A 12289-nucleotide genomic window follows, 5' to 3' on the forward strand; every position below is an offset into this window, starting at 1 on the left:
ATATACTGATATTCTTTGTTCTTAGATATGTTCTTTTTTAAAATTTTTTTTTTAGTTCATAACATTTGGTTCCACAAGTTTTTGAGTTCCAAATCTTAGCTATGTTCTGCTCAACAGTTTTAATTAAAAAAATTAGATGATAAACATTCCATATATTAAGCTTTCAGACGGTATGAAGTGATGATAAATGAAAGCATGTGGATCAAAAAAACTTTGATAATCCAGAGTGTGGATTACATTTAGTGTAGATAAATGTAAATTCCAACATTTAAGTTTAAAAACGTAATTGCCTTAGTATAGGATGAAGGAGCTTTAGATAGAAAAAACTTTTCGTGTGGGAAAGACTTGGGATTATTGTAGACTGGCAAGTTCAATATAAGTCAATAGTTTGATGTGGCAGCCCAAAAAAAGTTGATGCCTTTATAGATTGCCTTAGCAAAAATGTATAGTCCAGAATGGAATGTAATAGTTCCACTGTCCCTTGCCATGCTCATACTTTGTTGGAAGTATGGCAGTCAGGTTGGGGACTCATCATTTATTAAAGATATAGACAGGTTGGAATGTATGCTGAAGCAGATGAAGAGCACCAGTTACATAGATCAATATGTCAATATGACACTATTCCTGGTATCTGTGATTTCATTGACATAAAAACTTTCTCCGCCTTTGAAAATCACAATCCATCTGTAGCTTGGTACAGTGCTTTTAAAAATTATGTAAAAAGTTGCCTTTTTTAAATAAAACTATCATCATCTGCTCCATACTTTTCATGGAATCATAAATATAATTAATTTTGTTATACCATATTCTATTCAATAAAATTATAAATTTATTCAAATGTTTGTAACAACACAAATGAATCTTAAACATGCAAAAATGATGTAACATAAACAGTTATTTAATGATGAAATTCTTAATTGATCAGTAAAAATTGGTCAACTAATTTACATTTAAATGATGAAATGTAAGCTCCTTTTGAAGAGGGAATGTTTCATTCTTTGTATCTGTATTGCTAGTGCCTTACATAGTGCCTGGCATTTACCATGCACTTAATAAGTGCTTGTTGATTAAATGATTAAATATAAATTTCAAATTTTGTATAATCATTTTTGGTTATTCCCATTTAAAAAAATTTCCATTCTTTTGGAAATTGGCTAATTATCTCATGCTTAAAATGAATGACAAAAAATATAAGTTATCACAGTATTTTTAACTTTGCATTTACACACTTGACATTCAAATGCAGCAGGCAGTATGATGATATTACTTAACTGTATCATAAGCCTACACTAGCTAATGATGACAGTGGCAGATTGGGCAGTTATCATGATTCAACATGTGCCAATCCAAATTTAACTTTGTGCTTTATGTATTACATAATCAGTATGCAGAATTCAATAACAGTTGGAACACATTTGCTTTTAGTCTCACTCATGTTGACTTTAGATTGAACTTTCTTTTCACTGAAAAAGACATATTTAGTGGAAAGTTGTATTCAAAAATATCCAATAATCTTGACCATTGCCTCATACTCTTAAGACATATACTCTATGCACAAAGACAAGAGTGTCTTGGGGCACGTACACACAAGGGCCACTTTATATAGTCTGGAAAACTACAGAATTACAGAATTTGAGCGTTGGAGGATAATTTAAGGCCATCTAGTTCAACTCATACCACAAAGGAATCCTTAGTATATCATATGTGACAACTGGTCATCCAACCTTTCCTTGAAAGCCACGAAGTAAAAGGAAGCCACCAATACTCAGGGGACAGCCTTTCTACTCTTGGACAGCTGTTTGTTAGAGTGCTGAGATCAGCGGCAAACATAATTATGTGCCTTATTGATATGTCAGACAGTTGTCTGAGGCTCAGAAAAGTTGTCATTTCCCATGGTCATCTAACTAGTAAGTGTTGGAGGTCTGAACACGGGCCTTTTGGACTCCAAGTCCAGCCCTTTGTACACTCTACTGCATTGTCTTTCCCCCAAAACCTTTCCTCATAATAAGAGTCATTTATATCACACTTTTATATTGTGTTTGATCGTCCCAACAGCTGTATGATGTCAATGCTGTAGGTAATATTATACAGATTTTACAAATAAGTGTCCTAAGGTTTTGAATCATTAAGTGATTGTCCCATGATTGCACAGCTGGTAAATGCCAGAGAAAATATTTCAACCCAGGATGCACCTGATGCTGAGCCCAGCAATTCTCTCCTTCCCATGCTCTATCGCATGTACATACACACATAGAATATCTCTCTCTCTCTCTCTCTCTCTCTCTCTCTCTCTCTCTCTCTCTCTCTCTCTCTGATCCCTCTCTGTCTCTCTGTCTCTGTCTGTCTATCTCTCTCTCTGTCTCTTTCTCTCTCTCTCTCTCTCTCATACACACACACACCCACACACCACAGAACTGAAGATAAGAGAAGACTTGGAGGACAAAAATCACCATCTTCACATAGTTTAGAGTTTTCATATAGAAGAATAGACTTCTGTTTTGCTCTAAAATATAAAATGAGGGTCAATGGTTCAAAAGTACATGGAAGAATATCAAAGGAAAATTTACTTATGATTTGAGCCCATCCTCGGGAGGTAATGTTCCGAGCACTGGAGATCTTTAAGCAAAAAATCAACTGTTAAGGACATTACAGAGGAGATTCATGCACTGGGAAATTCTGAAGTCCCATCCCACTCCAAGAATCTATGCTCCTATGACATGCAACCTGCTTTAAGAGAAGGCAAATGAGTTTGAGTAATTAATTTTTCTAAAACATTTAAGTATATATTGCTCATTTCTTAACAAATTCAATAGGATTTCTAGATCTTTTGATTACAGAGATGTTGCTTAATTAGCTTCCCAGTCACCAGTAAATTAAACCATCATATGTTGTTCTGGGTGTTTGATAACTTATTTGCCTATGATTGGAGATTTTAAAAGGTGAAGTTCATTTTATCTGGCAAAATCTGTTCCTTTGCCTAAGGCTTTGTTTTATGTTAGTAAGGCTTATTGCCAGCTTTTCACGTAGAAACAAGGGTTAAACATCTTTCCCTTTTATATTACTCTTCTATACTCATCTTTCCTTGAAGATCAATCGTAGGTCTGTTAGCATTTGCAGAAATTCAACCTTCTAGTTTAGAAGCACAAACTTTTATGAGATTTTTTGTTGGAAAAGTAAGTGTTCCTCTGATGTTTTCACATTCATAAGGAAGTTAGTTTGCATTTTAGGTTGCAAGAAAATGTGAATTTTTTGAAAAATATTTTGTCCCAATATAAGTTATCTTCCATAAAAGTAAAACCATCCCTGGTGTAGATATGGCCATGAATACTCAATGAAGGACTCTACAGAACAATTGCTAAACAAATTATTTTGACTACCGTTTCACGATGCTTTTCAACTACCACTCTATCAACAAGTATTTATTAAGCACTTTCCATGTGCCTTATCACAAAGCATAGGGGAAGTATAAAACATGGCTACTGCCTTCAGAGAATTTGCAGGCTGTTTGGGGAGTCAAGACTTATTATACAAAGTAACGAAAATATACAATAGTCCAAAACAATGTCAGATCAAGTGCTGAATTTTCTGGTGTAGACTGGAAGGGAGGCAGGAGACCTGAATTTTTGTTTCTCCCTGCTGCTTACTAGCTCTGTGACCTTTGGTATATCACTTACTATCATTGGGCCTCAGGTGCTGAAGCTGTAAAATAGAGCTAATACTTTCTTTGTCTGCCCGTGGGTGGAGAGCAGGACCTGATAACTTCTCAGGATACCTTTCAACCCCAAGAAAAATGATTTTATGATTATGCTACTCTAGAAAGTCAGAAAAGAGATCACTGTGGGCTGTGTGTTGTTAGAGAAGACTTCATAAAGGTGGTAGGAATTAAAAGATGGACAAGATTTAAATAGAGAAGAGAAGAAAAAAAGAAAGATAATTTCTTCTATGGCACATATATGAGGATAAGGACCAATATTACAGAATGGTTCAGTGTCTTGGGAGGTAAGAAATTTGAGCTTCCACTAACAGTGTGATGTTGGGTAAGACAATGCCTAGTCTTGGTTTCACTTTCACTATCTTTAAATTAGATAATTGGACTACATTATTTCTAATGTGTCTTTTAGCTTTAAATTGTATTTTAATGAAATAACAAAGACATGAGATGGAGGCAGAATTGATATATCATTCTTTGCAGACAAAAAAATATGCAGCCCTATTCCCCTACTTCTATAAAGAAGATATGAGATGGAGGTAGAAGGAGCCTGAGAGTCCGATCAGCACTGCAAAGATAAAAAAGGAAAGAAGAAGCACCAAGTGGATAGAAACTAGATTTTAAAAACAATCACTGAGAGTAGATTCAGTTTGCATTATGACCCTGTATAGAATCTGCTCATTGCAGATCAAATGCAGCCAAGCAAAGGAAAAAGTAGCATTACATCTTAAGAAAACGTGGAGAAACCCCAAACATTAGAAAGTCTGCCATAAATATAAACCCTTGCCCAGGGATCACTGAGTGACTGATCCCCCAGAAGAGCAAGCCGGTATTTGCTACAGGAGTTAGCCCAGACAGTTGCAACAAACATGCCAAGAACTGAAGGTCCTCAGTCCCAGCAGGTATAAAGAGCAAGAGGAATTTTCCAGTGAAATGAATGTTGGAGGGAAATCACTATATCTGACAAAGACACTAGAGAATGGAAGAGCAAAATAAGGAAAAGGGTAAGAAGAAAGACTCCCCACATAGAGGGACCCTCTGAGGAGGAAGCAACTTCACAAGCTTTAAGAAGGATGATGATAATGATCTGAGGGTTCCACAAGAAGAAAGAGGATACCCATTAGTGGTCACAGGAAGAAAAGAAATCTTCCTTGTGATCTTCCCATCAGGCATTCGTATGTCAACCTGATATGAGTAAATCAACAAGTCAGCAAACATTTATTAAGCTCTTACTCTCTTCCAGGTGCTGTGCTAAGGAGTATATGCTGTTTTTCAGGGATTATGACAAACCTCATCATCTTCCACCCTGATCCTGCCCCTCCTTCCCAAATTCCTAATTTCTGTTGATGGCATTACTTTCTTTCCGGTCAGGTTCAAAATCATGGAACAAATTGACTCTTCCCCCTCCCTCATCCTACATCCTTTCAAGTCCTGTTGATTCTACCTTTATAATATTACTTGTATGTGACTCCTTCTCTTCATTCAGACTTAAGGGGTTTAGCATAACAGAAGACATTCAAATGAGGATTAATGGAGGGAAAAATTGAAATAACATTGTGATAAATATATTCTACTTACCAACTGACCAAAAGGAAGAAATGGATGATGAGTGGATGGAGGAATTAAACTATCAGTACATCCATTGGAGACAATCTCAAAGTCAGGGTAGCAATTAATTCTTGACTTGATCATTTTATGACCAAGGAGGAAGCGACAAGAGGGATTACTGTTTTGAATCTGATTCTTAACAATAAGAAATTCTTTGCCAAAGTAGCGATGAACTCTTGCAACTCTCTAAAGTTTCAATTCTGGAAGTTCCACTTTTCCTGCTAGTTGCAAGCAGGCAGTTACAGGGAACAAAACAAGTTTCAAACCCTAGATAAACCTGGTGTCCTGGTAGATGAAGATCAATCAACCTTTCCTTTCCTGTCTTTCAGACTGTAAATCACCACTTAGTTTTCATCATGCCTGAGTGGTTCTGGGTTCTCTTGTCTGTCTAGGGTATGTTTGTAGTTCTCCCAATCGAATTCCTATATCCTTTGCTTTCACATATCCACTACTTCCTTTGCTTTTCTCCTTTGTTTGTATTTTATTTAGTCATCTCTTTCAATGTCATTAAGAATTCAATCAAACTGAAAAAAATGTAAACATTCATATCAAAGCATTTCTTCTATCACAAATTGGGACATTAACTATTCCAGGCATTTGGATCTGTGTCTTATCCCTACCATCAGCCTCCTGTAGTCCACTTTATAGAACAGTTAAGAATCAGTACCAGGTTATAAAAATCCCCACTCCCAGTAAAACTGGATCTTAAAACATGTAGTTGATTCAGAAAGGTACCAATATGCTTTAGAACTTTGGGTATCTCTTCTGGTTACACATGAAGGGAAAAAGAAAGGAAGCTGCAGACTCCAGTCATCAGACATTGTTACTTTCCAGGATCAGAAAATTGACTGAATTTCTGTCTACCCTTACATCTTGATCACTGAAATAGAGCATTGCTTTTAAAAATTGAATCAGAACCCACTTAATGGTCATAAATCTAATGTGCACAATGAAAAGGGTATAGGTGCAATCTCCTAGATGTAATTTCTCAGTCTTTCTTTTCACATCCCAATCTGACTCCCAATTCCTGTAGGTAATATGAACCTAGGGAGGGAAATCAGGCAAATGGAACCATGCCAACACATCAGTGTCCTGACACGGAGACTAAAATGCCCACTGCACTTTGGGTACCTATACACAGCTTTTAAAATCTATGTTTGTCAATATATTATGAAATATTTATTAAGGGCCTACTATGTGCTAGGCACTGGGAATACAAAAACAGAAATGAAAATAATCTCTCATTTCAAGAATGTAATAGTCCATCAATGGATACAACACATTCATAGATGTATATAAGTACATTTATATTACAAGTTGTTCAGAGATGACTAGAACCTTTCGTGCGAGGAATTGCTAAGCCCTTTTCAGGGCTGTTCACCCAACTTTTGTGTCCACCTTTCACCTAACTCTCACCTGTGACTCCAAGAAGCTGTAACATGCACAGCACCCATATCCCAATAAACCATCTTGGCAGATGTGCTAAACCAGGTGGGAGTAGCTGACAGGCTTCAAACCCATTGGTGAGCCAGGCGATGCTGACTCCAACTATGCGAACATTTCTTCCAGTGGAATAGGCAGAGGAGAGCAATTTGTTCCATTGGCCATGAAGGCAGCTGAAGCAGGCTCTGTGAAGGGCTTTGAGCTTGGTAAGACCAAGGTCATCCACTGCTTTCCAGGCCATCACCAGTTGTCCTGACTTTTTCTCTTGCCACTGGACTTTGATGATTCAGGAAGAGAAAGTGAGGCTGACAACTGTACAACTCTGCCTCAATTAAATAATTCACACACAAGTTAAGGCATCATTCATATTGTGATGTTATTATTTCTTTTAGAAAACAAAGGACAAACAACAACACATATGCGTGTATGTTTTATATCATAATTAGATATTTATTATGTAGTATATAGATATAGTAAATACAATCTGATTTTTTGGAGGAAGGGCACTGGCATTTAGGGTAAGAAAAGCTTTATGTAGAAGGTAGCACTTGAGCCAAGTTTTGAAGGAAGTAAGGGCCTAGAGGAAATGGATATGAGAAGAAAATGCATTCAAGGACTTGCAAAGACATAGAGATTGGAGATGGAGTAATGTGTGTGACATGAACAGTAAGAAGGAATTTAGATTGTGGGAAAGGGAGTAATCTATAATAATGCTGAAAAAGTAAGCTTGTTCCAGTTTGTGGAAATGGTATATAAAGAGTCATTATATTTGATCCTAGAAGCAATAGAAAACCAGTGGAGTTTGTTGAGTAGTCAAGTGACATTGGCCAATCTGAGCTTTAGGACAATCACTTGAGCAGCTAGGTAGAAGATGAGTTGGAGTGAGGAAACACTAGAGACAGGGAGAGCAATTCAGAGGCCGTTGCCGTATCTGGAGGAGTAGTGATAAGAGAGCAGCAATAAGACTGTGAGGTGAGTGAGAATGGAGGTTGAAAGATAACATGAGCTTAAAAATATCATTAGCGGAACAAAGGAAGTTCAGAAAAGGGGATGAATTTAAGGAACTGGAAAATAGCTTTCTGTCTTGGACATATTGCATTTAAGATGTCTGCATCCACACCAAAATGTCCAGTAGGCAGTTAGAGATGCACAACTAGTGCTCAGAAGAGAGACTGGGGCTGGATTTAGAGATCTGGAAGTAATACATGTAGCAATAGTAATTAAATCTGAGGACCCTGGTGAAGTTACCAAGTGAGAGAGAAAAAAATTAAACAGAGCTAAGGACAGAGCCTTTGGGTATGCCAACAAATTAGTGGGCATGGCATAGATAATGAACCAGCAAAGGAGACAGAAAAAAATATTCAGACAGATTGGGGGAGAACCAAGAGAGAGAAAACTCATATAAAGGAAAGAACCTTTAATTCATTGGAATTTTTGTGTCACCAGAATTTCATTCTTAAGAGCAATATCTCTTATGGGGTGTTCAGGAGAACTAGCACTTCCTGTGTGACGGCTTAACAAGCCCTTTTCAGGGCTACTTTCTACCTTTTGTTGTCTACCTGATATACCCAGCTCTCACCTGTGGCTCTAAGAAGCTGTAGCATGCACAGCGTCTACATCCTGGTAGACTGTCTCAGCAGATGGGCAGGTTGAGGGCAACCAACAGGCTTCAAACCTGTCCATGAGTCAGCGGAATGTCTGCCCCAAGCATGTGAAGACTTTCCTCAGCAGATGAGAACAATTTGTTCCAATGGCCATGAAAGTCACACACGCCAAGGTCATCCACTGCTTCCTGGGCCATTGACAATCGTCTTGACTTTTGTCCTGTCACTGAACTTCAATGACTCAGGAAGAGAGTAAGACTGACAATATTGTTCACCTCTGCCTCGCTTAAGTCAAGACATCATCCCATGATGTCATCGGGCCTCTTGGAAAATAATAACTCTGCTAGCATTTTAATTAAAGGTGTCCCTCTAAGATGCAAGGAGCAGCTGAAAGACATTGTAAGCATTTGTATGGCTACTGTGACTAAGAGAGATAGTGTTATCTGAAACCCCATAAGGTATCGCGACCCACAGTTTAAGAAGTGCCTAAGGGGTCACCAGTGAAAAAACTTAAGAAGCCCTGAATTCTGGATGATTTAGTTAGAGAACAATTACTCACTTCCCAGCTAGTTCCAAACCATGCTGCCTACACTGTGTTGTTCTTTCCCCATCAAAACTAGGATCTTAACTCTGATAGGTGAGCTTTCACCTTATCTTCACCTGAATCAAAACTTTGCACCACTTCCCAACCAGCTCCAAATTAATATGTCTGCATGCTGGTTGTCTTCCTCTTCTTACCAGAACTCCAGCTCTCTACCTTGGGGATTTGGGCTGTGATAACTTTGATTATCACTATCCACTTCCTGATCATCTACTCTACTTTTCCAACTCTAGCTTCCCTCAATGTATAACCTTCACCTAATAGAATAGTCTCTTTATAGGAATAGAGGAAGGGACTATCCTGTGGCATAATGGATAGAGGGGTAGACATGGAGTCAGGAAGACCTGAGTTAAAATCCTCACTCAGATTCTTTCTATGTGACCTTAGGCAAGTCATATAACCTGTCCTCATAGAGTTATTGTGCGGATGAAATTAGATGGATAGATAGACAGATATAGATATGGATACATTGATATAGACAGTTATATACACATACATACACACATATATATGTGTGCATGTATATGCATGTGTGCATATATACACAACATATAATATGTTGTGTGTCTATATAGTATTGTGCAAACCTTAATGTGCTATATAAATGTTAGCTGTTCGCATTATTGCTTGTGTCTGTAACCACAGAGCATAGCAGAAGTCCTGTCATATAGTAAGTATTTAATGCTTACTTTTTGCATTCATTTATCCGAAGCAACTTCTGCCCATTGGTCTTATTTCTGCTCTCTGCAGCCTGCAAAACAAATCTATTGTGTTTTCCACATGGAAGCTTTTCAAATATTTAAAATAATAATAGTAATAGTAATAACAACCAGAACGAGGGAGATGATTGTCTCCCAAATTTACAAGTGGAAACCAATCCAGAGGACAGTGACTAGGGTCTGGAGTTCTACAGTATAAAAATAAATTGTTTGAAACTTTGTGTGCGTTTGTGTGTGTGTCTGTGTGCCTGTGTGTATCTTAGAAAAGAGAAGATGGGGATAGAGGGGAGAAAAGGAGATCTAATAGTTCACTTCAAGTGTTTGAAAAATGTGCTTTGGAAATATACAATGTAAATTAGATTTGCTTTGCTTGATCTCAGAAAGCAAAAAGCCAGAAAGTTTCAGAAAGGCATATTTAGGCCCGATGTCAGGAAAATATTCTTTAAAGAGAGAAATCTTAACAATTTGAATAGACTGCCTTAGGAGGTAAGGTTTCCCTATAATTTACACATCTTTTAGTAATATTGAATTGCCACTTGGAGATGGAGAAGAGATTCCTGTTTAGATTGGACTAAGTGATCTCAAAGGTCCCTTCCAACTTCCAGATTGTGTGATTCTGTGTTGGGGAAGGAGAAAATTAGCACAAAACAAGTAAATTTGCATTCATTCATCATTAAATTGATTTTTCACTGCATCCACTCATGGTGGCTTTATTGGGTGTTTAACTGAATTGACTCATTCAGAGTTTCTAAATTGAAATTTGAGATTTCTTCTGATACTTCCTTAAGTTTTCAGTGCTAAATCCAAATATTGGTCTGACAGTGGCTTGCGTGTTAGAATGCTGTGCTTCAGGGAGTATAATAGTATTCTCATGGAGGGTATTGTTACTTCTCATTGCATTTCTGTAAAGCCATTTTTTTCATAGTACAGAAGTTAGACAAGAGCTTCAGGCTACTCCTGGAAAAAAATAGATTTTAATAGGGATTGCCATGGCATACTTAGTTGACAATCTTCTCTGAACTTAATTTGGGGATTTTTCATGTCTACTTCAAATTACATTACCTTAAAACTTAGGATGTGAGTTATCTATCCAAAAGAAATGTCAAAATGTTTCAGTAAGAAGTGATTTAAATCTGTTAAGTCTTTTTCCAGATTAGCAAAAGATGACTTACTTTATTCATGTTATAAATAAATAGTATTTCCCCCACAGAATTTGGCAAGAAATTAATGAATTCTTGATTTTTTCTTTTCTGAATATAATAAAGGTTTTGAAGAAAGCATGAAAACAAAGGTATAAAAATGAAAATTTCCCGTTAAATCATAATCAAAGCAGATAGATATATTCAATTATCTTGAGCTAATTAAGTTGAATTTCTCCAATTCTAGCTTTTAGAAATAGATTATATAATATATGTTGTTACTCTAAGTACCAAAAGGGACCTCAAGCAGTACAGAATGTTCACTGGTAATATATCTAAGCACTTAGTTAAGCTAGAGGTGCCAGTGTTTGGCTTGGAAAATATAAACAGAAAAGGCTAAATATGGCTTGAGCTTTGCTTTAGCAAAAATGTAAAACTGTAGAAATGAAGGCTACCTACGCTGTGAGTGGGCAAATAGAACTAAGAGGTTTCAGAAAAAAAAATCTTTAAAATTTAGAACTGAGAACTTTTGACTATATGAAAATGCCAGAGATAGGAATTGTAGTGTTTTGTAGCCTGACAAAGATCTTTACCATCATGCCCTTTTAGATAAATAAACTTTCTCTAGGGAAAATTCTGTGTGAATGAACAGAATAAAATTACTGGATATGTATGTGCATGTATACACACACATATACACATATATAGGTACATATGTGCATGTATTTATGTGTATATATATATATACATATATGCATATATGGAATACTCAGGATGGGCAGCTAGGTGCCACAGTGAATAGAGTGCAGGTCCTGGAATCTGGAAAACTCATCGTCGTGAATTCAAATCTGGCCTCAAACACTTACTAGCTATGTGACCCTGGGCAAGTCACTTAACCATGTTTGCCTCAGTTACCTCATCTGTAAAATGAGCTGGAGAAGAAAATGGCAAACCATTCCAGTATCTTTGCCAAGAAAACCCTAAATAGGGTCACAAAAAGTCAGACATAACTGAAACAACTGAACAACATAAGAGCTTCTGTGAGAAAGGCAGGGTGGCCAAATGGATAAGAAGTTCTATAGCCATAGTCATGAACATATTTTGTCAGGTTCCAATTCTCATGGCTTGCGAGCCATGTGACTGTGGCATCTACCTACTTGAGCCTTAGTTTCCTCATATGTAAAAGAGGATGATAATACATATAGCACCTATCTCTCCAGCTTATTGTGATAATCAGTTGAAACAAGTATGAAATTCTTGGAAAACTTTTGAACATTTATAAATGCCAGCAATTATGTTTTTTTTTTTTTGCAGAGGAGTGAAAAGTGAGGAGGGTAATATATGATGTTTAGCAAAAACTATATTAGCAAAGGTAGAAAGTCATGAAGTAATGATATAAGAGTACTATTAAAGTTTCTTTTTATGAAAGTTTTTTAGTTAACATAAATCTCTTATTTCCCTTCTAC

Source organism: Trichosurus vulpecula, chromosome 1, assembly GCF_011100635.1.
Source record: "Trichosurus vulpecula isolate mTriVul1 chromosome 1, mTriVul1.pri, whole genome shotgun sequence".
Lineage (NCBI taxonomy): Eukaryota > Metazoa > Chordata > Mammalia > Diprotodontia > Phalangeridae > Trichosurus > Trichosurus vulpecula.